Source organism: Scardinius erythrophthalmus (genome assembly GCF_964197995.2).
Source record: "Scardinius erythrophthalmus genome assembly, chromosome: 8".
NCBI classification, from domain to species: domain Eukaryota; kingdom Metazoa; phylum Chordata; class Actinopteri; order Cypriniformes; family Leuciscidae; genus Scardinius; species Scardinius erythrophthalmus.
Window position 1 is genome coordinate 132,501 of NC_138228.1, and position 5,000 is coordinate 137,500.

At 51.8% G+C, this 5,000-nt stretch overlaps 1 protein-coding gene across 3 annotated transcripts in view; it reads left to right on the top strand.

The window, feature by feature from the left end:
* The window catches only part of homer2 (homer scaffold protein 2), a 48,265-nt gene that overhangs the window by 3,035 nt on the left and 40,230 nt on the right, over positions 1-5,000 (top strand). The gene's annotated exons all lie outside the window — the stretch shown is intronic.

Here is a 5,000-nt window from a genome sequence, read left to right on the forward strand (position 1 = left end):
ACAGACTGCCAATATGCAAATTAGTTACAAACCTACACAGGTTCAGCAGACTCGTTTCAAGACAATAACTTATGTTTTACGCTTTGATCTTTAAAACTTTGCAGACTTTTTACATTCGCAAACAGCTTTATTACACAAAACATGATCATAATTGGAAAAGCATAAAGGGCCACTTTAAAGACCGTGGAAGTGAATGTTGGAATAGCTAATGCTCTGAGCTAGTTATTAAAAATGTGGTCAGACGTGAAACTGCTGTCTATCTAATGCTGTAAATGCTTGTAAAAACATCATGTATTTGTGGAGTAAACACTGGTTATTCGGAGTCGGGTATAACAGGTTTCAGAGATTCAGCCAAACGTCGTGATTCTGTCCTCAATGGACCCGTGTTGTTCGGTCTCGATGTTCTTCCACTCTTGCTCTTTTGTGCTCTACAACAGAGACTCATGAAGGGAGTAAATGATGACAGAATTATTATTACTTTGTTCAATCTGATCTGTGTGTGTAAGCTATCATGCAGTCCAGATTAAAAATTGATTCAGTCCTGTAACCAAACTGTGTTGTGTTTGTTGAAGTGACTCTAAGCTTCAGGAAAGTGTCACAGCTGTCCAGCGTTGAGTTTAACCTCCTGACCGATGTTCATTTTAACAGGTTAAAGCCTGAAGTAATCCATCCTCAAAATACCTTTTAAACTGACGATACACAAGCTGTGTGACATAATACGTGTAGATGCTTATCGCTATTTTGAGGATTAGAAGGTTAACATGATTAGCAATCGGACATGATCACGTTTCTGTCTGTCTGTTTTCGGGTCACTGTGTAAATGCAAGTAACGGTGTGTAACGGTGGCGGTTCATGATGTTAGAGACGTGTGGAGATCTGAACCCTGAGATCTGATTGGTTGATGAGTCTCCTGTCATGCATGTTTTCTGTGTTTCTGCTCATGAGTATCGGAGCAGTTTGACCTGCTGGAATGTGTGTGCTCCGCCCTCTCCCACAGTCTGCTCCAATCAGAGAGCAGCTCAGTGCTGTCAGAGGTCAGGTGTGGCTCCTGTGTGTGTGTGTGTGTGTGTGTGTGTGTGCAGGTAGAACCGCATTCCTACCACGGCTCATTCCTGCTCTGAGATTCAGGGAATGTTCTAGATGCTTTGGTGATGGGTGAGATTTACAAACAGCTGTGAATCACACGTGCCTCGTCATGTCTAAGGTTATTTTCGAGAGTGTCACTGCTTATATCGTGAAGCATGTTCATGCTTGTTGCTCTGTGTGTTCACGCGTGTTCTCCTGCGTGTTCGTTCGTGCGTGTTCTTCTGTGTGTTCATGCGTGTTCTGCGTGTTCACGCGTGTTGCTCTGTGTGTTCACGTGTGTTAATATTTGTTCCTCTGCGTGTTCCTCTGCGTGTTCCTCTGCGTGTTCCTCTGCGTGTTCCTCTGCGTGTTCCTCTGCGTGTTCCTCTGCGTGTTCCTCTGCGTGTTCACGCGTGTTGCTCTGTGTGTTCACGTGTGTTAATATTTGTTCCTCTGCGTGTTCCTCTGCGTGTTCCTCTGCGTGTTCCTCTGCGTGTTCCTCTGCGTGTTCCTCTGCGTGTTCCTCTGCGTGTTCCTCTGCGTGTTCATGCGTGTTCATGCGTGTTCATGCGTGTTCATGCGTGTTCATGCGTGTTCCTCTGCGTGTTCCTCTGCGTGTTCCTCTGCGTGTTCCTCTGCGTGTTCCTCTGCGTGTTCCTCTGCGTGTTCCTCAGCGTGTTCCTCAGTGTGTTTTCCTGCGTGTTCCCCTGCGTGTTCCCCTGCGTGTTCCCCTGCGTGTTCCTCTGCGTGTTCCCCTGCGTGTTCCTCTGCGTGTTCCTCTGCGTGTTCCTCTGCGTGTTCCTCTGCGTGTTCCTCTGCGTGTTCCTCTGCGTGTTCCTCTGCGTGTTCCTCAGCGTGTTCCTCAGTGTGTTTTCCTGCGTGTTCCCCTGCGTGTTCCCCTGCGTGTTCATGCGTGTTCCCCTGCGTGTTCCCCTGCGTGTTCCTCTGCGTGTTCCTCTGCGTGTTCCTCTGCGTGTTCCTCTGCGTGTTCCTCTGCGTGTTCACGCGTGTTAATGTTTGTTCCTCTGCGTGTTCATGCGTGTTCCTCTGCGTGTTCCTCTGTGTTCCTCTGCGTGTTCCTCTGCGTGTTCCTCTGTGTGTTCCTCTGCGTGTTCCTCTGCGTGTTCCTCTGTGTGTTCCTCTGTGTGTTCACGTGTGTTAATATTTGTTCCTCTGCGTGTTCCTCTGCGTGTCCATGTGTGTTCCTCAGCGTGTTCACGCGTGTTAATGTTTGTTCCTCTGCGTGTTCATGCGTGTTCCTCTGCGTGTTTCTCTGCGTGTTCCTCTGCGTGTTCATGCGTGTTCCTCTGCGTGTTCCTCTGCGTGTTCCTTTGCGTGTTCCTCAGCGTGTTCCTCAGTGTGTTCCCCTGCGTGTTCATGCGTGTTCCCCTGCGTGTTCCCCTGCGTGTTCCCCTGCGTGTTCCTCTGCGTGTTCCTCTGCGTGTTCCTCTGCGTGTTAATATTTGTTCCTCTGCGTGTTCCTCTGCGTGTTCCTCTGCGTGTCCATGTGTGTTCCTCTGCGTGTTCCTCTGCGTGTTCACGCGTGTTAATATTTGTTCCTCTGTGTGTTCCTCTGTGTGTTCCTCTGCGTGTCCATGCGTGTTCCTCTGCGTGTTCCTCTGCGTGTTCCTCTGCGTGTTCCTCTGCGTGTTCCTCTGCGTGTTCCTCAGCGTGTTCCTCAGTGTGTTCCTCTGCGTGTTCCTCTGCGTGTTCCTCTGCGTGTTCCTCAGCGTGTTCCTCAGCGTGTTCCTCAGCGTGTTCCTCAGCATGTTCCTCAGTGTATTCCCCTGCGTGTTCATGCGTGTTCCCCTGTGTGTTCCTCTGCGTGTTCCTCTGCGGGTTCCTCTGCATGTTCACGCGTGTTAATATTTGTTCCTCTGCGTGTTCCTCTGCGTGTCCATGTCAGTTCCTCTGCGTGTTCCTCTGCGTGTTCCTCTGCGTGTTCCTCTGCGTGTTCCTCTGCGTGTTCCTCTGCGTGTCCATGTGTGTTCCTCTGCGTGTTCCTCTGCGTGTCCATGTTTGTTGCTCTGCGTGTTCCTCAGCGTGTTCCTCAGTGTGTTCCTCAGTGTGTTCCTCTGCGTGTTCCTCTGCGTGTTCACGCGTGTTAATGTTTGTTCCTCTGCGTGTTCATGCGTGTTCCTCTGCGTGTTCCTCTGTGTTCCTCTGCGTGTTCCTCTGCGTGTTCCTTTGCGTGTTCCTCTGTGTGTTCCTCTGTGTGTTCACGTGTGTTAATATTTGTTCCTCTGCGTGTTCCTCTGCGTGTCCATGTGTGTTCCTCAGCGTGTTCACGCGTGTTAATGTTTGTTCCTCTGCGTGTTCATGCGTGTTCCTCTGCGTGTTCATGCGTGTTCCTCTGCGTGTTCCTCTGCGTGTTCCTCTGCGTGTTCCTCTGCGTGTTCCTCTGCGTGTTCCTCTGCGTGTTCCTCAGCGTGTTCCTCAGTGTGTTCCCCTGCGTGTTCATGCGTGTTGCCCTGCGTGTTCCCCTGCGTGTTCCTCTGCGTGTTCCTTTGCGTGTTCCTCTGCGTGTTCCTCTGCGTGTTCCTCTGCGTGTTCCTCTGCGTGTTCCTCTGCATGTTAATATTTGTTCCTCTCTGTGTTCCTCTGCGTGTCCATGTGTGTTCCTCTGCGTGTTCCTCTGCGTGTTCCTCTGCGTGTTCCTCTGCGTGTTCCTCTGCGTGTTCCTCTGCGTGTTCCTCTGCGTGTTCCCCTGCGTGTTCATGCGTGTTCCCCTGCGTGTTCCTCTGCGTGTTCCTCTGCGTGTTCCTCTGCGTGTTCCTCTGCGTGTTCCTCTGCGTGTTCCTCTGCGTGTTCCTCAGCGTGTTCCCCTGCGTGTTCATGCGTGTTCCCCTGCGTGTTCCTCTGCGTGTTCCTCTGCGTGTTCCCCTGCGTGTTCCTCTGCGTGTTCCTCTGCGTGTTCCTCTGCGTGTTCCTCTGCGTGTTCACGCGTGTTAATATTTGTTCCTCTGTGTGTTCCTCTGCGTGTCCATGTGTGTTCCTCTGCGTGTTCCTCTGCGTGTTCCTCTGCGTGTTCACGCGTTAATATTTGTTCCTCTGCGTGTTCCTCTGCGTGTTCCTCTGCGTGTTCCTCTGCGTGTTCCTCAGCGTGTTCCCCTGCGTGTTCATGCGTGTTCCCCTGCGTGTTCCCCTGCGTGTTCCTCTGCGTGTTCCTCTGCGTGTTCCTCTGCGTGTTCCTCTGCGTGTTCCTCAGCGTGTTCCCCTGCGTGTTCATGCGTGTTCCCCTGCGTGTTCCTCTGCGTGTTCCTCTGCGTGTTCCCCTGCGTGTTCCTCTGCGTGTTCCTCTGCGTGTTCCACTGCGTGTTCCTCTGCGTGTTCCTCTGCGTGTTCCTCTGCGTGTTCCTCTGCGTGTTCACGCGTGTTAATATTTGTTCCTCTGTGTGTTCCTCTGCGTGTCCATGTGTGTTCCTCTGCGTGTTCCTCTGCGTGTTCCTCTGCATGTTCACGCGTGTTAATATTTGTTCCTCTGCGTGTTCCTCTGCGTGTCCATGTGTGTTCCTCTGCGTGTTCCTCTGCGTGTTCCTCTGCGTGTCCATGTGTGTTCCTCTGCGTGTTCCTCTGCGTGTTCCTCTGCGTGTCCATGTGTGTTCCTCTGCGTGTTCCTCTGCCTGTCCATGTTTGTTCCTCTGCGTGTTCCTCAGCGTGTTCCTCAGTGTGTTCCTCTGCGTGTTCACGCGTGTTAATGTTTGTTCCTCTGCGTGTTCCTCTGCGTGTTCCTCTGCGTGTTCATCTGCGTGTTCCTCTGCGTGTTCCTCTGCGTGTCCATGTGTGTTCCTCTGCGTGTCCATGTGTGTTCCTCTGCGTGTCCATGTGTGTTCCTCTGCGTGTTCCTCTGCCTGTCCATGTTTGTTCCTCAGCGTGTTCCTCAGCGTGTTCCTCTGCGTGTTCCTCTGCGTGTTCCTCTGCGTGTTCCTCTGCGT